The 26606-nt window shown below is 36.4% G+C and overlaps 1 long non-coding RNA gene across 1 annotated transcript in view; it reads left to right on the forward strand.

The window, feature by feature from the left end:
• Positions 1–11741, forward strand: part of LOC143682836 (uncharacterized) — a 68171-nt gene extending 56430 nt beyond the window's left edge. Inside the window, exon 4 of the long non-coding RNA XR_013175312.1 lies at positions 11384–11741. This is a non-coding gene — a long non-coding RNA (uncharacterized LOC143682836). The remainder of the gene's footprint in view (positions 1–11383) is intronic.
• The last annotated feature ends 14865 nt before the right edge of the window (positions 11742–26606 follow it).

Raw genomic sequence — 26606 nt, forward strand, 5'->3', positions numbered from 1 at the left:
AGGAGTGTTTGGTGAGGCCTTGTTTTGTAGCTTTAGAATATGTAGAGACATGTGTGACCTTAGTTTATGGTTTAGGTATCAGTGAGACATTCCAGAATTCTTTACCCCAAAGGGGCAACCTTGGATAAGGAATTGTTGTTGCTGCCTTTGGCCAGACCAGATGACCAGACCATTGGCAAAGAGTCTATAATACCGTGCAGATGGGGCTGACGTTTGGTCAGAGCATCCAGTGCTAAGATGACAATTGTGCTGACCTTTGGTTGCCATCCTTGATCAGGGCTGACTTGTCCCATTAAGTGATGAAAAGCAGCAACTATCCAGCGAGCTCCAACGCAAATGATGGTGACAATACCATCTATAGTCTGTACACTATAAAGTGTACAGACTCGCTCTGCTGTTCACTCAGTTGATCCCAGGTCCCCAGGTAGCCAAGGCATCCAGGAGAGGGCTTGTTTTCTCCAACACTATGCCATCTGGCAAGGGACTGAGGGCAGGGTAGGCCACCTCCTCTAGCAGGTGGGATATGCCAGAGTGTCCAGGTTTGGATCCATCCTTGAGCAAGTAGGCCTTGGTGGCCATGCTTTGTGAGGTGCTGCTTCTATGACCCAAGGCATAAGGAGAAGCTGGGCACAGAAGGTCTCTGTATGTGAGAGCCTCTTTCTAGGAGATCACTTTAAGTAGCCAGCTATCGCCAATCTAATGGCATTACAGTAGGGTCAAGAGGGCAGTTTTTTTTATTAGAAGCCCATATATAATTTATGGCCATTGTGGGTCATCTAGAGACTCCAAGAGGCATGAGAAGAATTTGCTAAAACTTCTACAGTGAACAGGTCTCAGGGGAACACCAATAGGAGTGCTTAAGTTAGTGTGTCAAATGTAATGCCGTACCTGAGCTTTTGAAGAAAGGTGGATACAGTTAAGACCTTGATTGCAAAGACTGTGCAATAGCAAGGCTGCTGAGGTACTGAATGAGTAGCATTGTACAGGTGAGGCAATAAGGTTGGGATAACCCACCTTGAGGTGCCATTCATTCTTTCCAGTCTTGAGAACAGGTGAAATTGGGCTGTTCAATAAGAAGCAGTAGAGATAATCAATCACCCCTTCTCTAAATAGGTCTTGCATAATGGGTTTCAATCCTTAAAGGCTCTTTTTAAATTTACATTGGGCCACATTAGCTACTTTAACTGGAGGGAGGTCCACAGGGTTCCTTTTTGTTAAGCTGAGAGTAACTGCCTAAAACGTAATTTAATTTTGATTTATTACGCATTGGGTCAGAGCATCCTTGCTCACTATTGGATATTTTAGGGCAATAGGTGCTATGACTATGTGAAATATAGAAGGCCTGATGGTTAAGGTGAGGCATACCTGTTTGCCTGCTATTCTATGGCCAGCAACTCCCATAAGATTATAGGGGGTACCTTGTTTAAATCTAGTGGGATCCTTAGCTATAATGAACCCCATTATTGATTAAGGCCATGAAGGTTTGCCAATTGGTGCATTTCAGCAGACGTTAATTTCAGAACCTATGTTGCAGGGGCACAAAAAATAATCAGTGTCTTTTTATCTTTTTGTTATATAAATTATTTTAATAAATGTTGGATTTCCAATGGGATCAAATTGCGGATTGTGAATCTCTGTTTCAGTTTTTTGTTCCCTTCTCTGTATCATTTTTTTGTTTTGTTTTCTGGGGTTGTCTCTACTGTGTTTATATTTTTAAGTTTCTTCCTTAAAAACCTCAAATCATGAGCTAGGGACGTCCTTATGTCAATGGTTGTTTTACTGAATTTAAGGATCCTAGACTTAAGTTGGGCTTGAATTAACCCTGTGACATTGTCATGGGGCTGCCATAGGGGTTTTTCTCTGTAACCATGAATATCAGGGTCTTTACTGGCAGCAGAGGCATAGGCAGAAGCAGGAGCAAAGATATTTTGTAAGGTCCTAGTAAGCCATCTGCTTTAAGGGGTGTGACTCAGCATACCACATGGTGACTGTCCTTCCTCCCCATGAGGGACCACTCAGTGGGCATGTATATTGCCCAGCATATCCATCTTTCACCTTAGTCCTCTATAGAACAAGGGACAATGCCTGGCTGAGACATACAAACCAGCAATCATAGGGGAAGGGTTGTTCCTCTGAGCCTAGTGTCAATCACGGCTTATGCTCGAACAAAGGCACATCATTCCACCTAAGAAACACAGGCAGGTCCAGGTTGGGACACATGACTCAAGGCCTCTTTAATGAGGGCTCCAAACTTATGCTTCTGTCCCTAAATGCCAGTTTTAGAAACTTCCAACTTGGGTTGGTTAAATCCATAACTGAGGTTCAGGAGGACTCAGCAAATGCTGCACAAAGCAGCTAGCCAGTTAGCAAGAAGCCAAAGCAGAAGAGGAGAGCTCCCACCCAGTGGTGATGGCTGCCACGAGGCACCCTGCTCTCAGAGCCAATTCTTTGCAGTCACCCACGGAGGTAGAATGGAGTCCCTTTTTCAATTGTGGGTTGAATGTCAAGACTGATGACACCACTCATGCACCCAGATGTTATGAAAAAGTTTATTATTTACATAATAGGGCTTTCTGAGGGGAGCAGGGCAAGTTCTCAAACAGGTTCAAAAATGGCTTGAGAGAGCAAGGAAAGGAGACTGGCTTGGGTTTTATTCTGGTAAGGGGGTAGGGCTGGAAGGAGGATTCCCATGGGCAGTTTAAGGCTTGTGTAGTTTGAACATCCTGCCAGTACCCAAAAAAGGAGTACCTGGGCTTTCTTTTATTTATTTATTTATATTTTTTTATTAATTAAAAAAAATTAACTAACACAACATTTAGAAATCATTCCATTCTACATATGCAATCAGTAATTCTTAATATCATCACATAGGTGTATGGTCATCATTTCTTAGTACATATACATCGATTTAGAGAAAGAAATAGCAAGAAAACAGAAAAAGAAATAAAATGATAATATATAGAGAAAATAAAAATAAAAAAAAACTACAAAAATATATAAGAAAAAAAAACTATAGCTCAGATGCAGCTTCATTCAGTGTTTTAACATAATTACATATTACATTACAATTAGGTAGTATTGTGCTGACCATTTTTTTTTTTTGAGAAATCATACCATTCTACATATGCAATCAGTAATTCTTTTTTTTTCAATTTTTTTATTAATTAAAAAAATTAACTAACACGACATTTAGAAATCATTCCATTCTACATATGCAATCAGTAATTCTTAATATCATCACATAGATGTATGATCATCATTTCTTAGTACATATGCATCGATTTAGAAAAAGAAATAGCAAGACAGAAAAAGAAATAAAATGATAATATAGAGAAAAAATAAAAATAAAAATAAAAAATACAAAAATATATAAGAAAAAAAACAACTATAGCTCAGATGCAGCTTCATTCAGTGTTTTAACATAATTACATTACAATTAGGTAGTATTGTGCTGTCCATTTTTTTTTTTTTTTTTTAGAAATCATACCATTCTACATATGCAATCAGTAATTCTTAACATCATCACATAGATGCATGATCATCGTTTCTTAGTACATTTGCATCGGTTTAGAAGAACTAGCAATATAACCGAAAAAGATATAGAATGTTAATATAGAGAGAAAAAAATAAAAGTAATAATAGTAAGAACAAAACAAAACAAAACAAAACAAAACAAAACAAAACAAAAACCTATAGCTCGGATGCAGCTTCATTCAGTGTTTTAACATGATTACTTTACAATTAGGTGTTATTGTGCTGTCCATTTTTGAGTTTTTGTATCTAGTCCTATTGCACAGTCTGTATCCCATCAGCTCCAATTACCCATTATCATACCCTGTTTCTAACTCCTGCTGAACTCTGTTACCAATGACATATTCCAAGTTTATTCTCGAGTGTTGATTCACATCATTGGGACCATACAGTATTTTTGTATTAGCTTTTTGTATTTTGTATTTTGTATTTAGTTTTTGGCTAGACTCACTCAGCATAATGTTCTCTAGGTCCATACATGTTATTACATGCTTCATAAGTTTATCCTGCCTTAAAGCTGCATAATATTCCATCATATGTATATACCACAGTTTGTTTAGCCACTCGTCTGTTGATGGACATTTTGGCTGTTTCCATCTCTTTGCAATTGTAAATAACGCTGCTATAAACATTGGTGTGCAAATGTCTGTTTGAGTTTTTGCCCTTAATTCCTTTGAGTAGATTCCCAGCAATGGTATTGCTGGGTCGTATGGCAATTCTATATTCAGCTTTTTGAGGAACCGCCAAACTGCCTTCCACAGTGGTTGCACCATTTGACATTCCCACCAACAGTGGATAAGTGTGCCTCTTTCACCGCATCCTCTCCAGCACTTGTCATTTTCTGTTTTGTTGATAATGGCCATTCTGGTGGGTGTGAGATGATATCTCATTGTGGTTTTGATTTGCATTTCTCTAATGGCCAGGGACATTGAGCATCTCTTCATGTGCCTTTTGGCCATTTGTATTTCCTCCTCTGAGAGGTGTCTATTCAAGTCTTTTTCCCATTTTGTAATTGGGTTGGCTGTCTTTTTGTTGTTGAGTTGAACAATCTCATTATAAATTCTGGATACTAGACCTTTATCTGATATGTCGTTTCCAAATATTGATTCCCATTGTGTAGGCTGTCTTTCTACTTTCTTGATGAAGTCCTTTGATGCACAAAAGTGTTTAATTTTGAGGAGTTCCCATTTATTTATTTCCTTCTTCAGTGCTCTTGCTTTAGGTGTAAGGTCCATAAAACTGCCTCCAATTGTAAGATTCATAAGATATCTCCCTACATTTTCCTCTAACTGTTTTATGGTCTTAGACCTGATGTTTAGATCTTTGACCCATTTTGAGTTAACTTTTGTGTAGGGTGTGAGATATGGGTCTTCTTTCATTCTTTTGCATATGGATATCCAGTTCTCTAGGCACCATTTATTGAAGAGACTGTTCTGTCCCAGGTGAGTTCGCTTGACTGCCTTATCAAAGATCAAATGTCCATAGATGAGAGGGTCTATATCTGAGCACTCTATTCGATTCCATTGGTCGATATATCTATCTTTATGCCAATACCATGCTGTTTTGACCACTGTGGCTTCATAATATGCCTTAAAGTCAGGCAGTGCAAGACCTCCAGCTTCGTTTTTTTTCCTCAAGATGTTTTTAGCAATTCGGGGCACCCTGCCCTTCCAGATAAATTTGCTTATTGGTTTTTCTATTTCTGAAAAATAAGTTGTTGGGATTTTGATTGGTATTGCATTGAATCTGTAAATCAATTTAGGTAGGACTGACATCTTAACTATATTTAGTCTTCCAATCCATGAACACGGTATGCCCTTCCATCTATTTAGGTCTTCTGTGATTTCTTTTAGCAGTTTTTTGTAGTTTTCTTTATATAGGTTTTTTGTCTCTTTAGTTAAATTTATTCCTAGGTATTTTATTCTTTTAGTTGCAATTGTAAATGGGATTCGTTTCTTGATTTCCCCCTCAGCTTGTTCATTGCTAGTGTATAGAAATGCTACAGATTTTTGAATGTTGATCTTGTAACCGGCTACTTTGCTGTACTCATTTATTAGCTCTAGTAGTTTTGTTGTGGATTTTTCCAGGTTTTTGAGGTATAGTATCATATCGTCTGCAAACAGTGATAGTTTTACTTCTTCCTTTCCAATTTTGATGCCTTGTATTTCTTTTTCTTGTCTAATTGCTCTGGCTAGAACCTCCAGCACAATGTTGAATAATAGTGGTGATAGTGGACATCCTTGTCTTGTTCCTGATCTTAGGGGGAAAGTTTTCAATTTTTCCCATTGAGGATGATATTAGCTGTGGGTTTTTCATATATTCCCTCTATCATTTTAAGGAAGTTCCCTTGTATTCCTATCCTTTGAAGTGTTTTCAACAGGAAAGGATGTTGAATCTTGTCAAATGCCTTCTCTGCATCAATTGAGATGATCATGTGATTTTTCTGCTTTGATTTGTTGATATGGTGTATTACATTAATTGATTTTCTTATGTTGAACCATCCTTGCATACCTGGGATGAATCCTACTTGGTCATGATGAATAATTCTTTTAATGTGTTGTTGGATATGATTTGCTAGAATTTTATTGAGGATTTTTGCATCTATATTCATTAGAGAGATTGGCCTGTAGTTTTCTTTTCTTGTGATATCTTTGCCTGGTTTTGGTATGAGGGTAATGTTGGCTTCATAGAATGAATTAGGTAGTTTTCCCTCTGCTTCAATTTTTTTGAAGAGTTTGAGGAGAGTTGGTACTAATTCTTTCTGGAATGTTTGATAGAATTCACATGTGAAGCCATCTGGTCCTGGACTTTTCTTTTTAGGAAGCTTTTGAATAACTGATTCAATTTCTTTACTTGTGATTGGTTTGTTGAGGTCATCTATGTCTTCTTGAGTCAAAGTTGGTTGTTCATGTCTTTCCAGGAACCCGTCCATTTCCTCTAAATTGTTGTATTTATTAGCATAAAGTTGTTCATAGTATCCTGTTATTACCTCCTTTATTTCTGTCAGGTCAGTAGTTATGTCTCCTCTTCCATTTCGGATCTTATTTATTTGCATCCTCTCTCTTCTTCTTTTTGTCAATCTTGCTAAGGGCCCATCAATCTTATTGATTTTCTCATAGAATCAACTTCTGGCCTTAATGATTTTCTCTATTGTTTTCATGTTTTCAATTTCATTTATTTCTGCTCTAATCTTTGTTATTTCTTTCCTTTTGCTTGCTTTGGGATTAGCTTGCTGTTCTTTCTCCAGTTCTTCCAAATGGATAGTTAATTCCTGAATTTTTGCCTTTTCTTCTTTTCTGATATAGGCATTTAGAGCAATAAATTTCCCTCTTAGCACTGCCTTTGCTGCGTCCCATAAGTTTTGATATGTTGTGTTTTCATTTTCATTCGCCTCGAGGTATTTGCTAATTTCTCTAGCAATTTCTTCTTTGACCCACTTGTTGTTTAGGAGTGTGTTGTTGAGCCTCCACGTATTTGTGAATTTTCTGGCACTCCGCCTATTATTGATTTCCAACTTCATTCCTTTATGATCCGAGAAAGTGTTGTGTATGATTTCAATCTTTTTAAATTTGTTAAGACTTGCTTTGTGACCCAGCATATGGTCTATCTTTGAGAATGATCCATGAGCACTTGCGAAAAAGGTGTATCCTGCTGTTTTGGGATGTAATGTCCTATAAGTGTCTGTTAAGTCAAGCTCATTTATAGTAATATTCAGATTCTCTATTTCTTTATTGATCCTCTGTCTAGATGTTCTTTCTATTGATGAGAGTGGTGAATTGAAGTCTCCAAATATTATGGTATATGAGTCTATTTCCCTTTTCAGTGTTTGCAGTGTATTCCTCACGTATTTTGGGGCATTCTGGTTCGGTGCATAAATATTTATGATTGTTATGTCTTCTTGTTTAATTGTTCCTTTTATTAGTATATAGTGTCCTTCTTTGTCTCTTTTAACTGCTTTACATTTGAAGTCTAATTTGTTGGATATTAGTGTGGCCACTCCTGCTCTTTTCTGGTTGTTATTTGCATGAAATATCTTTTCCCAACCTTTCACTTTCAACCTATGTTTATCTTTGGGTCTAAGATGTGTTTCCTGTAGACAGCATATAGAAGGATCCTGTTTTTTAATCCATTCTGCCATTCTATGTCTTTTGATTGGGGAATTCAGTCCATTAACATTTAGAGTTATTACTGTTTGGATAATATTTTCCTCTACCATTTTGCCTTTTGTATTATATATATCATATCTGATTTTCCTTCTTTCTACACTCTTCTCCATACCTCTCTCTTCTGTCTTTTTGTATCTGACTCTAGTGCTTCTTTTAGTATTTCTTGCAGAGCTGGTCTCTTGGTCACAAATTCTCTCAGTGACTTTTTGTCTATAAATGTTTTAATTTCTCCCTCATTTTTGAAGGATAATTTTGCTGGATATAGGAGTCTTGGTTGGCAGTTTTTCTCTTTTAGTAATTTAAATATATCATCCCACTGTCTTCTAGCTTCCATGGTTTCTGCTGAGAAATCTACACATAGTCTTATTGGGTTTCCCTTGTATGTGATGGGTTGTTTTTCTCTTGCTGCTTTCAAGATCCTCTCTTTCTCTTTGACCTCTGACATTCTAACTAGTAAGTGTCTTGGAGAACGCCTATTTGGGTCTAATCTCTTTGGGGTGTGCTGCACTTCTTGTATCTGTAATTTTATGTCTTTCATAAGAGTTGGGAAATTTTCAGTGATAATTTCTTCCATTAGTTTTTCTCCTCCTTTTCCCTTCTCTTCTCCTTCTGGGACACCCACAACACGTATATTTGTGCGGTTCATATTGTCCTTGAGTTCCCTGATACCCTGTTCAAATTTTTCCATTCTTTTCCCGATAGTTTCTGTTTCTTTTTGGAATTCAGATGTTCCATCCTCCAAATCACTAATTCTATCTTCTGTCTCTTTAAATCTATCATTGTAGGTATCCATTATTTTTTCCATCTTTGCTACTTTATCCTTCACTCCCATAAGTTCTGTGATTTGTTTTTTCAGTTTTTCTATTTCTTCTTTATGTTCAGCCCATGTCCTCTTCATGTCCTCCCTCAATTTATCGATTTCATTTTTGAAGAGGTTTTCCATTTCTGTTCGTATATTCAGCATTAGTTGTCTCAGCTCTTGTATCTCATTTGAGCTATTGGTTTGTTCCTTTGGCTGGACCATATTCTCAATCTTTTGAGCGTGGACCGTTATCTTCTGCTGCTGGCGTCTGGGCATTTATTCAGATTTCTCTGGGTGTCGGACCCAGCAAGGTTGTAAGATTTTTCTGTGAAATCTCTGGGATCTGTTTTTCTTATCTTGCCCAGTAGGTGGCGCACGTGGCACACGTTTGTCTCAAGTGTTTGGAATGGATCCCCCCGGTCACCGATCTCCGCAGCCTGGGGATTTCCGATCCAATTCTCTCCGTTGGTTCAAGGGCCGCGCGTGGTGGGGGCGTCAGCTGCCGCGGCTTGAGGGGACCCTGCGGCTGGTTGCCGGACGCAGCGGGCCTGGGGAATTCCCCACCAGACCAGGAAGCCTCCCGCGGGGGGGGGGCACCGCGGCTTGGATAGCCCTCTGATCCGAGACTCGTAGCCACGGACTCGAAGCCGAGACTCGAAGCCGCCCGCAAAAGAGGGGCGCCGGCCGCCTCGACTTGGGAAACTTGCCTCTCCGAGACTCTCAGCCGGCCCGGGAAGGAGGGGAGGGAGTAGCTCCGACCGCCGCAGCTGCCGCTGCTCAGGAAATTGCGCGCCACTCGGGGGTCTCACTGCAGCCGAGTCTCGCAGTCAGACTAGCCAGTCCAGACTTTGGATAGCCCTCTGATCCGAGACTTGTAGCCGCGGACTCGAAGCTGAGACTCGAAGCCGCCCGCAAAAGAGGGGCGCCGGCCGCCTCGGCTTGGGAAACTTGCCTCTCCGAGACTCTCAGCCGGCCCTGGGCTTTCTTATCAGTTGCCCAGATGGGATAGGAGGGAAAAGGAGAGTGAGAGGGCTTGAAGGCTATCAGCAAACATAAAAAAATATTCTAGATACAATCACAACTGTCCCGAGAATGAAAGATTTGTAAGGGGTCTTATGTATAATCCTAAAAAAAAGTTTGAAAAATTAGAGGAAATGAATGATTTTCTAGGAAATGCTAGTATTGATCTCCAGAATGGCATAAAATTTTGATGGACCAATTATAGAAGAGATAAAAAATAAAGGACCTAACATAAAAATTAGACTCAGCATCAAGGGATTGAGAAAACTTTCTCAACTGAAAGGGGGAAGAGAGAAATGAGACAAAATAAAGTGTCAGTAGCTGAGAGATTTCAAACAGAGTTGAGAGATTATCCTCGAGGTTATTCTTATGCATTATATAGATATCCCCTTTTTAGTTTAAGGTGTATTAGGCTAGAGGGAAGTGCCTGAAGCTGTAGAGCTGTGTCCCAGTAGCCATGTTTCTTGAAGATGATTGTATAAAGATATAGCTTTCGTAATGGGACTGTGTGATTGTGAAAACCTTGTGTCTGATACCCTTTCATCTATGGAATGGATAGATAAATAAAACATATGGCTTAAAATTAAATAAATAATAAGGGGAACAATTGTTAAAATTAAAAAAACATATAGAGAGTAGATTGAAATACTAGTGATCAATGAGAGGGAGGGGTAAGGGGTATGGTATGTGTATTAGTTAGGGTTCTCTAGATAAACAGAATCAACAGGGAACACTTGCAAATATAAAATTTATAAAAGTGTCTCACGTGACCGCAGGAATGCAGAGTCCAAATCCACAGGGCAGGCTGTGAAGCTGACGACTCTGATGGATGGCCTGGATGAACTCCACAGGGGAGGCTCACCAGCCGAAGCAGGAATGGGACCTGTCTCCTCTGAGTCCTCCTTAAAAGGCTTCCCATGATTGGATTTAGCATCACTAATTGCAGAAGACACTCCCCTTTGGCTGATTACAAATGGAATCAGCTGTGGATGCAGCTGACATGATCATGACCTAATCCTATGAAATGTCCTCATTGCAACAGACAGGCCAGCACTTGCCCAATCAGATGAACAGGTACCACAACTTGGCCAAGTTGACACATGTTCCTAACCATGACAGTATGTATGAGTTTTTTCTTTTTTCTTTTTATTTCTTTCTCTGGAGTGATGCAAATGTTCTAAAACATTGAGATCATGGTGATGAATACACAACTATGTGATGATATTGTGAGCCATTGATTGTACACCAGGTGTGGAATGTTTGTGTGTTAAGAATGTATGTGCTTGTACATTGTTTTATCAATTAAAAAAAAATTTGCCCAGGTGGTTTTATTGCTAAGTACAACCTAGCTTTCAAAGATTAGTTGGTTTCTGTGTTAAACTGATCCATTATTATAAAATGATGGAAATTGTCTCACTCATTTAATGGAGTGAGCATAACCTTAATACTATATCTTATAAAAAGAATACCCCCTTCCAATGGAAAAAAGTACAACCACAGAACATGTAGAGTTTTTTTTTCAGAAATCAAAGAATGGTTCTGTATCAGAAACCTAACAATTGAACTCCTTATACCAGAAAATTAAAGGAGAAAAAAGCATATGATATATCAGCAATTACCCTAAACAAATATGACAAAATTTAGTAGCTACTCATAGTAAAAACTCCGACTAAACAGAAGTAGATAAAAGTTACTGAAGCATGATAAAGACTACCCCTAATCAATAAAAAACATATTAATTGGTGAAATACCTAAGTTTATAACCTAATCAGAAACAAAATAGGAATGCCAATTATAATGCTATTATTATTATTCACCATTGATTCAAAGTTCTTTTGCTCTTTAAAACTGCCACTTACTCTAGTCCCTCTAGGCAAAGCATGGACAGGTGAGAATCATAGATGACAGCCATCGATAGCCGCAGAGGTCAAGTTTGCAACCGGGAATTGAGAAGTCAGGCCTTTACTGGAGAAGCTGAGATGAAGGTGAGAGGCGATGGATACTGAACATAAACGGCAGTGGACGCTGGGCAAGACTCAGGCACAGCTAGATGCAAGAGGGCGTGAGAAAGGCTGAGACTTAGAGGAGACGTCAGCCAAGTAGAGGAGTCCAAGAACTATGGAGGGTAGATGGCAAGAGGGGGATCTGCAGCTGTTTCTGCTTTAGAAGCGAACTGTGTGACCAGCATCTTTAACAAATAGCAAGCTCATGCCATTGACAGTCTGGAGCTTCCCTGATCAGTCTTTGAATAAGTTGTAACCCAAACCAGGAACAGCTTCTGCTGGTTTTTTAGTGTGCTGACGCTTCAATACGATATTTCAAATGTGCAGAAAATGCAGGAAGATGTTGGGGCTGGAGGTTGTGGGCTCACGAGAGACTGGATCCAAATACAGCACTTCTTTAGGGATCTAAGTATTAGAGCAGTGTTTCTCATGGACTGTCTGTAATAAAATCACCTTAGATACTTCTTCTGTTCCATTCCAGAACTTACGATTGAGACTCTCAAGGGAAGGGTGGGGCGGTGACTGGAAATGTTCACGGTAGTCAAGCTTCCTGGGCATGGCAGGCATCCTCAGGTTTGAGACACTGGAGAGAGGTAAACAGCACAGCAAATGTGCTTATTTTTTGTTTAAAATTTTTCTATTTTACATGATCTTTTTCTTACGCTTTGGTCATATATTTTTATTCACAAGAGGTCTAATTTAGGGATGACAGTGGGGTCACGTACTGCCCCGAGTTAAAGTTGTAAGCGTTTGACTATACAACCCACACTGCCACCCAGTGACCAGTTCTTTGAATTACAACCACCTGTCCCACAAAAATCCGTACGTGAACGTTGAGGCGTTTACGGCTAGGCAATTGATCTGTGATTTAAAATCAATCAGCTTTCTGATTAGATGCTTGGTGGATCTTTAGGGCTCGTCTGTTGGCTTTTTTGGCCTTGTGCATTTTGTATCCATCTAATAGGTCACTCTGGTGGTGAGTATAATGTGCTCAAGGCATTATGAATATGAATTCAGGTAGTTTCTAAAAACTTAACCCTTAATAGGTGCCATGACTGTTTGTTGAGACCAATAAATTCTCTGAAGAAATCCTCAAATACTTTTTATGAATTTAAGGGGGAGAAAGGAGAAATCACAAGACAAAATTTTTTACAGAAATCTGCTATATTTTGAATAAAATTGAAATATATGCCTTAGTATTTTTCTTTATACATTTCATATGAAATTAGAATATCTTTATAAATTCATCATACTCCTACAATATCACTATCAATTCTAAAAACTTCTAACATATATTAAGTTGAGTAATGTATTAAAGTATTACAGACCCCCAATTTTTTTTTTTATAGGCAAATTAGGGTATTTTTTTACATAATTGGGGGAAAGCAAAGGAAATATAAAAGCCTCTTGGTCACACATGTAAAGGGAAAGCTCTAAAACCCCGTTCTCAGTAGGGTGGAGGCCCTGAAATTAACAAAAAAGAAAAGGCAATTGGCAAAATGCTGGCTGGAGTTCTAATTCTTAAGCTCAATGAACTGAGTAACAGGAAAACATCAGTGTCCTGGTGCCCCAGGAAGGGGAAACAGCTACTCGGGCTGAGCTACAGTTTGGAGAAGTTAATCTTCAGTACACATGAACCTGACTCCCAGGACAATCCCTGGGAGGTTTTGATTTTCAAAATTTCTGGGTTAATTCTTAGCCAGACTTCAAGAATTTTAGGGCCAATGGTGCTTAGCTTTACAGTTTCTCCAATTTGGGGGTGTGGGTCTTCCTTGGATGCCCCGGCAAGGACAAATCTCTCTCTTCTCTGGGTCCCAGTTGCATTTCCCAAGAAGACGGTATGGGCTTCTTTGATGCTCACCAGTATCATTGATTAGCTGGTGTCATCCAAACACACCACAGGCCTTTTCTCCTGGTATTAATGTCCTGTGACCAGCAGGCCTCACAGAGCCTGACTCTCTTTCTCAATGTTAGGGGTTGAATCACATGTCCTACAAAAAAAGGTCCCAGCCCCTGGTCCTGCTGTTGGGAACCCATTTGCAAAGAGGACCTGTGATGATGTTATGAGTTAAGGTGTGCCAAACTCAATGAGAGTGGGCCCTTATCTGTCGCCTGACATCCTTGTAAGCAAAGGAAATTGGGCATAGAAAGAGAGCCACAGGAAGAAGCCAGAATCAATGGAACCAGAGGAGAAAGGAAAAGACATAACCACATGCACTGCCTTTCGAAAGAAAAACCAAGGGACTCCAGAGTTTGTTGGCCAGGCAGAAGATACAGACCCTAGGAGAAAGCAAGCCTTCTGAGACAGTGAGCCAATAAATTTTTGTCGTTAAACTAACCCACTCTATGTTATTTGTTTCAGCAGCTAGGAAACTAAGACATTCAATAACTGTGCTTTGCATTTTTTTCTCCTTGACTCCCAGTTTTGCTGGGAAATCTACAATGATCTCCGATGTGTGAAAATGAGCCATTATCAAATTTCATCACTTGGGCTACAACAAGATCACTGGTTTTCTCTTTTCCTCACAAATATTAACGTTGCAGGAATGGGGTCCAAGTTCATTTTCAACAAGAGCCTCCAGAAACTGAAGCTGAGTCTAGCTTCACAGCTACGACCTTCTCCTTCACCGCATTCCTTTTTCTCTCTGCCCACGTTGTCCACTTCCACCTGCTTGGACTCGATCTGGAAAGCATGAAAGCTGAGAGCTCGCTCGCAGGCTACCACACCTGCAGACTGATCAGCAACAACCGCCTTGGATTTCTTGGTATTTTGGAATCAAAGTCAGAACAGTTGCCCTATTGGGGGGGTTTACAGAAGAACTCCCTCTTCCTATCTCCTTCTTGACCAATGGTTCAATGGTGCTCCATGGGACAACCTTGGTGGGTGTCAGGCCCAGGACCAACTCCCATTCTAACCTTTGAAGTCAGGTGAGATGAGGTCACACTGGCAGCCCAGAACGGGAAAAAGATGCTCCAGAGGCAAACAGTGTGAGCTCACCCAGCCTCTTTTGGCCCCTACTTAGTGCTGAAGGCCTGGTTCTCCTAAGACTCCTCAATGCTGATAATCCAGAGCTGGCTCTTCAGACCCCAAATTTGATTGTATGTTGTGATTCTACAGGTCAGAATAGCTATGGTCATTATTTAAAGTTTGAGAAAATGTTCATGTTATGGCTGCATAGCCGTGTGTATGTCTACACATTTATGCTATTTCATATAAAGTATTTCTAATAAAATCACAAATGTATTTCATTACTCTCATATAATTGTATGTTCAGATAGCTAGTAACAAAACTCAATTTTGGATGACAAAATTATGTAATCTTTCTCATAAAACTATTATTGATCTTATTAGAGACTGCTTTAATGGTGGTTTCTATTACTGAGATCCGGCCATGATTAATCTCGTATTAGAAATAACTGTTGAGCAACGAAAAAGACAAGGAAAAAGAATCTCAGCCATAGTCATGAGTGGAAAGATTCTTCTTTATTTTCTTCTAACAATTGAAATCCCAGGATTTTTTACAGCCTTATCTTTACTGCTTCCTCTGATAATAAAAGCTTTTTTATTTATGAGCTTTGTTTTGTTCCCTCCTGGATTCTGGCACCTAGAAAAATGCCTCACACATTGTTGGTGTTCAGTCACTATTGTTGAATGAATGAATGAATGAATGAATGAATTGTAAATGTTCAAACAATAGAACCCCAAATTTAAGTCCATGAGATAATCACTGTTAACAAACTGCCGATGCTCTTCTAGATTTTTTTTTTTAATGCATACATTTACCTGTATATTCTGTTATAAAAAGAGATTACGTGCCATATATTTCATGCGGTTTTATTTTTCTCATTTAACAATATCTATGTCAATACATAAGTATTTACATTATTCTCATTATTGAATAAGTATGTTTAATTATATGAATAAATAATTTATTTAATCAGCCTTCCACCAGTGGGTCATTTGGTTTGTTTCTAGGGTTTTTTCTTTTCTTTTTTGAAAATATAAACCATGACACAACAAATATCTGTGTATCTGTATCTTTATGCAGTTGTTCAACTAGAGGATATGTTCATGGAAGTGGAACTGCTGAGTCAAGGGAATGGCTGTCTATTAAACTTCTCTCCAAAAACATGTAACGATATGGGAATCCCTTTCCCCTAACGTTTACAACAATGAGTAGAAATTGATCTTAATTAAAAAGAAACCAATGGAATGACTATTGTTCAATCTAATTAATGATGTCTCAAATCTGAATATTCCACGTTAATAAAATGTATGACAGCAAGAAGCTCAGTTTCCTTTATAGGGGCTTATGAAATTATTGGTTTTTACACAGTGAACTAACATAAACATTGTAATTAAAGTTCCACATTATCAAAACGGTTTTCGACTAAGTTTTAATTAACATGAGTTTGAAAGCTCCAAAATGTAAAATAATAATTCACAGGGCTAACAATTTCAAAGCTTACAACAGCCAGTTTTGCAAATCCAAATCTCACCGTACATACTTTATTTTTCAGATGACACTTACTTAAACCTTAAACAGACTATAATTTATTGTAGGAAAATTTTGCATTTTATGAAAATATACTAATCATTAAGAAGAAAGATACCAGGGCAGCTTTATAACGATATTGAGCATAGTGTTCTAAAATATTGGACAAATACTACTGAATTTAAAAAAAAGATACAGATAAAAAAATTTTTTTTGGTGTGCTTATTTTCTTGATCTTGTAGTTTGGTGAGAAGGGAGATTGGAATATTTGCGTCTTGTGTAGGATAATGAGACCAACACAAAATGATCGCAGCTCATGTCAAAGACAGGGTGGCATGTTTTCAGTTTTAATGGGGACACTCAGAAAAGTTCCAATTCTTCCTGACATTTCTTGTAGCCAAATAAACATGGTCGAGGTTGGAGTGTCTATTATGAAAATAAGAGTAGATCAAGTCAATTATATTTCAATGACTGAATAGCCAGGGGTCCTCATTAAAATGATCAGAAAGATTGCAGCCTTGCTTTCCTCTGTGTAGCTGCTGATTACATTGTATATGAATGACATGGCCTTTTGGGGAGCAAGTCAGAGTGTGCCTTAGTATCTGTAGCCAGAAATTGTTGATGCTTCTCAAAGTGAAATATGTACCTCCTTAAGGGAAGAAAATATTTTTCCCTTTTATTAGATGATGGGCTTTGAAACTATGTATTTGAAATTTACTAAGGTTATTGTACAAACTTTTTTAAGGTTAATTTGTACTTACTGTAAGAAAAATGTTCTGCAGTATGGTAATGATGAGGGGTGCTTCTCTTTGCACTTACTTCAGTCAATCAGATCTAGTTTACCAGACTAATGTTTATAACTACAAGTAAATGAGTGTGTTTAAAGAATATTTACCTTATGGATACACTACTATACTTTTCTTTAAAAAAAGAGTATTTTTTGGGGAAGAGGTATGAAATTTTCCTTGAAATTATAAAATCTGTTCCTTGCTTCCCACTCCTATGCAAAGAGGCAAGATAGCTTAGTATTGTTTAATACAGCAATAGAATTTATGAAGAACAAACCAATTGCTTAAGGGAATACCCAATGGATGACTTCTGTATTGTTCAAATATCAACCTCAGATTCAGGTCTCAATAGTCAGGATAATTGACTCCTTAAGTGGGTCTGTGTACATGATAACATATGAAGGCCCTCAAACCTGCATTCACTTAATTTTCTAATGTTGTAATATTGTGAACTTTTAAAGTGAGACTAGATATAAAAAAATTTGCGACTAGATTCAAGCTCATGGTAAAAAGTAACCGAGTTTTTGGTTCTTCAAATCCAATGAAATTAACTGATTGCATTTTCTTATATTCTATATTATATTGTATTTTCATAAATACAATTGTATAAATTGTATGTAATTGGTATAGCAAATTATATTATGAATGTTATATTATGAATATAAATGGCATTGCAAATTATATTATGAATGTTGTATTATGAATATAAACAGCATTGCACAAATACATATGAATACTACATCAACCTCAGTTGGTGAGTTTGCGTGAAACAACAATAACTCTGATTGTTACATCAGCTAAATAATTAACTCAAGAGTGTTTTTTGTGTGTGGATTTATGAACTTTTTTACTTTTCTGCTTCTTGTTAACTTCACAGACCATGACAGTGAAGCTGAATTTTATTCTCAATCAGTCTTTGGCATCATTTTTTATTAAAATGACATAAGATTAATGTTCAATATTTAATATATTATTAATATCATCATTACCTATGGCAGTGGGAGTCAAAGATGTCAAATGATTTAAGTTTTGGGATTGATTTTCCTGATGCTAATCAATGAAAGTACGAATCAGAACTCTTTTTATGTTGTAATGTTATAATTTCACTCTATTAAATAACCACACTGCACTGACAAGCAGGTTTCAAAATACTGGTTAGAGAAAAACAGAGCTATCATGATGCACACTCCCCCCCCCCCCCACACTTTGGGCTATTCTAACATGCAATTCACTGTTAAAGAAAGGATACAATGGGCTGCAGTCTGGATTAAAGAACACAATTATGTGCCTCTCAAACACACCAATGAATTTAGCCCTGCATAGACTTTTTTAATAATATCATTCTGCCCATTAGTTTTCGTCTAATTTATGCCCTGTCCAAATAAAATTTGAAAACTGTCTGTATCCTTTCTGTATTCAAAGGAAATAAAATATCTGTGTAATGCATTCAAATAGGTTTCCCTTTCATATCTATATTGCTTCTGGTTTTAGGCTATAAAAGCTGTCTCCTTTGGTGAAAGATACTGCATAGAATCAAGTAAATTGTTGCAGAATCACTCCTCACAAAAGTGCTGGTTTAGGGGTAGCACACATGGATGCAAGACCTGTACTTCCCAAAAGACACCCAAAGTGTGTTTTATATATATGCAGGTGAGGGTGGGAAGTGGATATAGTTATTTCTAAAGCAGGTCCGTTCTTCTCTGCTTGAGATTCCCAAGCTGTGTTTCACAGCATATATATGTACCTCCAAACCAACAGTGAATTTATCGTTTCTGAACTGAGTATATGGATAAAGCTGTTTTCGTGCTGTCTATCAGAAAAAAGCACTTAACTTAAACAGGATATATATATAGTATGATATGCAACTTGCTGTCGAGTAAGGGTAAGGGTAAGGGGTTGTTTAATTCAGGTCAGACCCAAAGATAGAAGTATTCATTGGGAAGGTAAGAACTTTGCCTTGTGAATATATGAGCGTGAGGCTGGAGTAGTAAGTAGAACCCACTAGAAAAATAATAGCATCCAAGCGGGATCAACTAACTACTGCCATAACTGTGAATGCATGTTTAGACACTAAAAGGCTTTATTTCTCTGCAATAATGATGGTTCGTAATTACTGCTACGTCGTTTATTGTCTTTTGAGCTATTTATTCCCTTTAATCTTGCTGTCAGGAATTCTAATACTCAAAACACGGTGAACACAATTAATAGCACTGAATTATGTATTTGAAAAAGGAGAAATTTTAGGTTGTGTATATGTTACTAGAATAAAAATTAAAAAAAATCATAGCGCTATACAGCCCAAACGAGGAACCTTCATGTAAACTATGTACTGTAGTTAATGGTATAATTGTAATATTCTTTCATCAGTTTGAAGCAAATGGACCACACCAGTGCAAAGTGTTAAAAATGGGGGAGGTTATTTGAGAACTCTGCACTTTCTGCATGATTTTTCTGTAAACCTACAACTTCTCTAATATTAAAAACAAAACAAAACAAAAAACCAGGTGTGCTGTGGATATCAAATGATTGAGATGCCATTCTTTATTTTCGAGAATAGAAACCGTCTTGAGGAAGAAGTGTTCTTTCATGATGATGTGGTCAAATAAGTCTGAAAACTAGGAAGTTTAATAGGCTTTTTGAATATAGGATTTCTTAGTCATTAATATTAATGTGCATTTTGACTCCGGGTAGGGTATTCAGGTTTTCTGAAACGTACTTAATTCTGGACTCCTTTTTTTGGGGGTGGGGGGGGCGAGCAGTTTCTGGCACACAGTTTGGGGAATTGGTAGGAAAGGATTGTGAAGTCTCCTCCATGCCTCCCCGTCTCCCCTTTCAATAAGAGGAATTGTAGAGGAAACTTAACAGTCTCTATGCACTCAGGGTTCTCGGCTCTGACTGCACAGTGGAATCCCTTGGTACAGACCTCAGAGCTTCCCAAGCCCAGAGTTTCTGTTGTAAGTGGTCGGGGCCTATGTGTTTTAAAAGCTCTTCAGGTGATTCTGATGTGCAGCTGGAGTTGAGAAACATTGAACATCATGCTTATTATGTAATTATTTGATCTACTCCTACAAAAAATTATTAAAAACTGGTTACCGAGGATAGAACAAAGTATTAGCCACAATCTGCAGGGGGCAGACAGGAAGGTGCAGTTACACCCTGCTGAGACCTGCCAGGTGGGAGTTGTGGAAGGGGACACTGGATGACACCGGGTAGCACTGGAGAGGGAGTGACCATCCCGCGCAATTTCTCACTGAGCTGACATTGAGGCTACGTACCTGGAGCTGAACAGTTGCAGACTTAGGGAAGGAACTGTAGATAGCTATTGCACAATTTTAATTCTAAGACTAAGAAAGACTATATTTGCAAATACATTACCTCAATTTTGAACACTTTTATAGAATTTTCTACTCTTGATACTTAGCTTTTCTATGCTTTTCTTTCTGGGTATTCTCAGAATAATGGGCCTTATAGTTGATTTGACTAACTGAAGCTAAACCACTAATAATTACCTGTGGCATGCATTACTTTCGATTTTATATTAGGATACTCTCATAAAAATGAATGTATAGTATTTTTCAATAATCTTATTTGACTGTATTTGAATGTGTTCTCTTCATTTAAATAATTGTGTCTGTGGTGGAGTAGTGCTTCCCCAAATTTGAAAATATTTCCTAAATACATATTTTTAGTATTTCTTCAATGTATTACTAGAAAATATCTTATATCCACAAGTCCACTTTGTGTGGTGAAGTCAACCATGGATATAGGTATTGAGTTGGATGGAAATACATCATGTGGTATTGAGTTTCTTAAGTTATATTGATGATGAAACTGGAGAAAAAGGAAACCAGTTCTAACAATCTGAAATTTTTATTCTCTATTTTTCTTTTTATTTGCATTTAAAATGTAGTATTATATTCCTCTCCAAATAGGAATTAAAAATTTTAAATTTGGGGCTAACATAGCATATGAAGTTATATGCCAAACCTTCTCACTGGGGGTTAATTTAATATAAAAAGAAACCATAACTATCTCAATACAACCTACTTGCCAACAATGAGCTCCATTTTAACCAGCTTTTCTTTCTGGGTATCCTCAGAATAATTGGCCTTTTAGTTGATTTGACTAACTGACAGCTAAACCACTAATAATTACCTAAGGCATGCATTACTTTTGATTTTATATTAGAGTACTCTCATAAAGAATGAATCTATAGTATCTTTCAATAATCTTATTTGACTGTATTTGAGTGTGTTCTCTTCATTTAAATAATTCTCTGTGGAAATATGCTCACACATCAGTAAATACAGAGGAGACTTGTATATTTAATTAAAGGAAAAGCAGCATATCCATGGTTAAACAATTGTGACTTAAATAATAGATTAATTTTCTCAATTTATCAGGATATAATTTTAACTTTATGACAAGCTTTCAGGTTTATTTAGGAACAGCCACAATCCATAATATTATATTCCTAATAATTGATGCTTTATGGTGTTCTCCAGTGTTCAAGGAATTCTAACCATTGGGATTCTTCCTCTCATTTTGATATGGGTTTTTAGTAGTCATGTTTTCTGAATAATCAGTAGATCTAAACTAAGCCTTGTGATTGGTCTAATTCAGTAGAAATGTCCTGAAAGGTACTCTACGGGCATATTATATTGGCTATATCAGAAATGAGATAAGTTGATTTGAAGAAAAGAAAATGTTAGACTGTTATTGCTTGGAGTGATTCTATTTTGCTGTTTTATTTTACCAAACTATTATTACAGCTGGGTATTTAAAATGTAATAGAGCTTGAATGTTAATCTGTTCCAATGAAGTGATTTTTAGGTTAAGTACAAGATGTTTAGAAAAAAGTGGTAACTGGAAAGAAATTTTGAAGCCTAGGAAAGGTATCTGTTCAGTTATGGTCTGGTTCCTGAGAGAGTAACTGTGATGAAGGCGATAAGAAGACGGCACTTCTACAGAAATTTGGATGTTGCGGAGAAAGCGAGTAATATAAGGCCCTATTTGGTGAGTTTAAAAATTATAGGAGGATTCTTATAAGTGACCACTGTGCTTATTTTACCTTATTTCCCTGATGAGAGGACATTTAAAAATTTATGCATTTATCATAATAAAGTGCATATCAGTTTTCGGGCTGAGAACTGTTGAATAGGAATTAAATGATCATGCTGTTTTAAGGCATTCTTTGCTAATGGCATGCACAGATATACAAGCATGATTATATATGTCTATATACACACATATGTATATGTATGTGTGTATATTATTCTGTATCTTAATATTTTTGGCATGTTACTAGGTGGTACCTTATGACAAAAAAATCTAAACATGTTCATCCTATCTCTTATTACAGAATTGACTTTGAAGATGTGTTACTAGAAAGGATTAAAATGATTATTTAATTTTGGAAATTTACCATATATAACAATGCTCTCTAGGTGCATTTTATTATTTTTTATGAATTATAGACTCTTGGGGTTGGAAGGAAATTTTTAATTACCTAATCAAGTGTTTCTCAACCTGATTTTGCCCCCCAGGGGACATTTGGCAATATCTAGAGACATTTTTGATTGTCACATCTGGGGATGGTGGGGCTATTGGCATCTAGTGGGTAAAAAGCTGGGGATGCTGATAAACAACCAGCAACACACAGAACAGTCCCCACAACAAAGAATTATCAGGCCCCAAAGGTCAGTTGTGCTGAACTTGACAAACCCTGACCTGGTCCAGCTATTTATCTCTTGAGTAGCTCATCTTTTTTTTTTTTCTTTAATTAAAAAAATTTTTTTTAACATAACAACATACAAACACGAACATTCTTACCATATGATCATTCCATTCTTGGTATATGATCAAAAACTCACAATATCATCACCATGATCATTTCTTAGAATATTTGCATCAATTCAGAAAAAGAAATAAAAAGAAAAAAGAAAAAAAACTATACATACCATACCCCTTACCCCTCCCTCTCACTGACTGCCAATATTTCCATCTTTGAGTAGCTCATCTTAATCGAGAAAATATGTTTCAATATTTAAGAAGGCCATAGTTATAGAAAATATTACTGGATGTTTCTTCCCTTTTCCTTTCTTAATATTTAAAAAAAGAAAGTGTTATACGTTTGTTTGAGATGGAAAGTAATGAATCTTTCAAACAAAGCCCCCAATGAATATTGCTTTTCAAGGTGTTCACAGCAGGAATCCAAACACTTACTCTAATGATGCAAGTATCTGAAAACATTCTAGACATGCCTTAAAATGATAGGAAGCATACAATTAATTATACTTTATTTTAATAGAGCAATTGTTATTTCCTAGTTTGATTTGAAAATTCATTCCATCAAACTTGGTTGTCAAAGACAAATGGCTTTTTCAAATGCAAATTCTCTTTCAAAGGACTGAGCTTTGCCACTATTGAGAGTGAAGAGTATTTCAAATTGTCATTTTTGAGCAAATCACTGCAATTTGTGCAGCCTCCTAGGATAATACTTTGAAATTCTAACAATTTCATTTCTGCAAGTTCCGAATATGACTGGCTTAAAAAAATAGTCTATTTAAAATTTGTCCTTATGTATTCAAATATTCCTTATACAAATACATAAGACTATATATGTTTATGCTCATATTCTACTTTATACTAACAAATTCAGTGTTGTTCTAAACCTGCAATTCAAAAATAAGTTATTTTTTAAAAAGTACAAACCTGCGTGTGAACTTCACACATCTAACGGACTTTGATGCAAACATTTATTTGTCAGGGTTTCACAAAAATCTCACAAGCTTATAACAGAGTTTTTTCATGGTGATAATCTTAGTTTTGAGTTTCAAAAATGCTCATCTCTAAATAATATACAAAATCACTTCTCAGCCTTTTGGCCAAGAATAAGTGTAGAAATATAATCAGGGAAAATAATTTATTATGGGTTATTTGAGAAATATCATAGATAAAAATAATTGATGTTAGTTTTAAAATCACTTCTATTTATATTTTCATGCTATTTGGCAGCTTGAATAATGTTCCTTAAATATAAAATTATTTTTAAATTTTAATATTTTCTTCATCAGATTATGATGGTTGCATATACTAGTGTTCAAATGTGTAAGGAAAGAAACAATAATTTCTGAATCTTCTGTCTTATAAACCAGGATATAAATTCTTGAGTTGGGGATGAGTATATAGATTGTGCAAATGTAACATAATGATAACTGTTTATTGGTGTCTGAATGAATGACTACGTTCTTTACTTTTCATTAGTAAGCTCTGGACTTGTGTAATAGCCACTGAAGTTTCCTTTAGAACCTTCTAGAGGAAAAATAGTCTATTGCATATTAATAGGGAATTGAATAGTTTTCAAATACATAAGATCACATCTGAATATGTGCATGTGCTGCATTTAAATATGTATGTTTTATAATAGTCTTCATTTTAATAAAAAATGAAAAATAAAGTAAAATGTTTTTAAGTCGTTTAGTGTATAGTAATTTATGTCTAGAATTATCTAAATACATAACTGTTAGAAGGTAACACATCTGTTCAATAAGAATTCTTAGGGAAATAAAGGGTAGAAAGAGATTTGAGATTAACATTTTTTTTGTTTACATAAAATTAAATGCAATGGAAATATCATGAAATTAGTAAAATGCTTATGCCTAGTTAAAAGTAAGAATATCTATAAGTTCTTGGTATTGAACTACAGTAAGGCAGTTTGACATAAAATATGACATTAACTACTTGTTGAAAAGCGCTTTAAAAACTATTGCTTTTTTCTTTCTTTGCTTTGTTATATGTTGTATCATACAGTAAAAAAGTAAAAAAATGACATTATGATAAAAAGTTCATGAAAATTTTCTTTGAGATAAAAATGTCAATGAATTAAGTGTATAAATGAACAAGTATACAGAAATCCAAATTAAGTTGTTTTTCGATCATTTTCGTAAAAAACCAGGAAGTTAAACACCTTGCATGGCAAAATCAGATATAAAAAGACAAACTAGAATTAATTTAGCAGTTTTGACTTTGGTGTGTGCAATGATTCTAGACAAAAATAAAGAAGAATATATGATAGAAAATTGACAAGTTATAAAATGAAATGTTAAAAACTATCCTCAGGGCAGGCAAGGGTGGTGCAGTGGTAGAGTTCTGGCCTGCCAGAGACCCAGGTTCGATTTACCCATGCAAAAAAAAAAAAAATCCTCAGATTATTATTCATGGGGGGAAATTACTGAAAAATTTGCCTACATTAAAGGCCAGCTGGAAACAGAGCTAAATATTCTGACAGTCACTTTAATTATCCTCTGTGTGTCAATACCCTATCTGAGCTAAGTGTTTATAGTTTACTTGACTGTGAACAAATATGACGGAAGGTGGAAAATTCCATCATAATTACTTTCAAGTAGCTGAGATCTGCAGAGACAGAGTTCAGGCTGATCACACTTCTCACTTTTTATTAACACTCTTTTCTTCTAATGCAGGAAATCTTTGAAATCTTTGAATCCTTTGAAATCTTTAGTATCCATCAGGACTTAACAGTTTTTGTGTGTGAAGCCTTGGATCTGGAAATTGCAAAAGTATTTATTTATGGAATCATAGAAACATTAGCATTACATGAACTATGCCGATGCTAGGTATTCACACGAAACAATTTTGGGACTAAGTATTTGAATAGTAAATCAGAAATTGACTTAAGATATTTGTAGGGAAACAGGATATTTTAATTCCAGCTCATCTTGCAAGCTCAGTTGGTGCAATAATGGTCATTTTCTAAAACCAGTAGAAGGAGGCAGCCTTTACTTGCTCCTTCTGTGACAGCTGATCATGTATCCCATTCTTCTATAAATCTATATGCATTAGTATCTGCAGCAGACTGTTCTCACTATGTTATTGTCCATTTGTATTTCCAATGCCATCATTGCATGCTATCGTTTGAAATAAGATATCATATTTATTTGCAATGTGTACAGTTAATATCAAGGGCTTACAAGAAAAGACTGTTTAAGATTTATCATTTTTCCAGAAAGGAAAAACAAAATTTAGAAAATTGAGGTGTAATTTTTGTATTTCCTAAAAGTGAAAAATAACAAGTTTCAAAATCACAAAACTCCACCTCTTTATATTTTTAAACCTATAAGAATCATAGAGCAACAGATTAGAGTTCTAAGGGACCTGATCTACTGCTTCCATGCCCACTGTCATTCTACAGTTAAGAGACTGTCTGGTCTTTGCTTAAACACTGCCTATGAAAAGGAACTCACAATTTCTTGAGGTGGATCATTTCTATTTTGGGATGCTTCTCCTCATTATAATCTTTCTCACTAAATCAAATATTGACATGTTAAGTACGTACTCTTAAGACACTGGCGTTTTCTAGGCAAAAGACATCCCAAGAAAGGGGATGTGAAGTATATTCGTATCTGCAAACTGAAGGCAATCAAGCAACCAGTCATGTTTTCCATTTCTAAGAACTCCACAAAGTATTCCTACTTAGGCTAGGTTGTTTTTCTGAACGAAATTGTAGAAATGGTATAACATTTTTGTGTATTCCACTGTCCTGCCTTATTATGAATGTTACCTTTGAAAATTTAATAAATAACTGTGCATATTTATTTATGGAGGGCCACATTGTAACTTTGTTTTTTAACAATGTATATCTTAAACATAGTTGATGGCATGTTTTCCCAGTCGTTGTCTATGCAAATACTTTAAACAAAATCAAATTCATTGCACGATAGCCTGATAGTTTATGAGATTATTGCTATTTATGCAGTTCAAAGTGAATGTTGAGAATTTTG

This window comes from Tamandua tetradactyla, chromosome 5, assembly GCF_023851605.1.
Source record: "Tamandua tetradactyla isolate mTamTet1 chromosome 5, mTamTet1.pri, whole genome shotgun sequence".
NCBI lineage: Eukaryota > Metazoa > Chordata > Mammalia > Pilosa > Myrmecophagidae > Tamandua > Tamandua tetradactyla.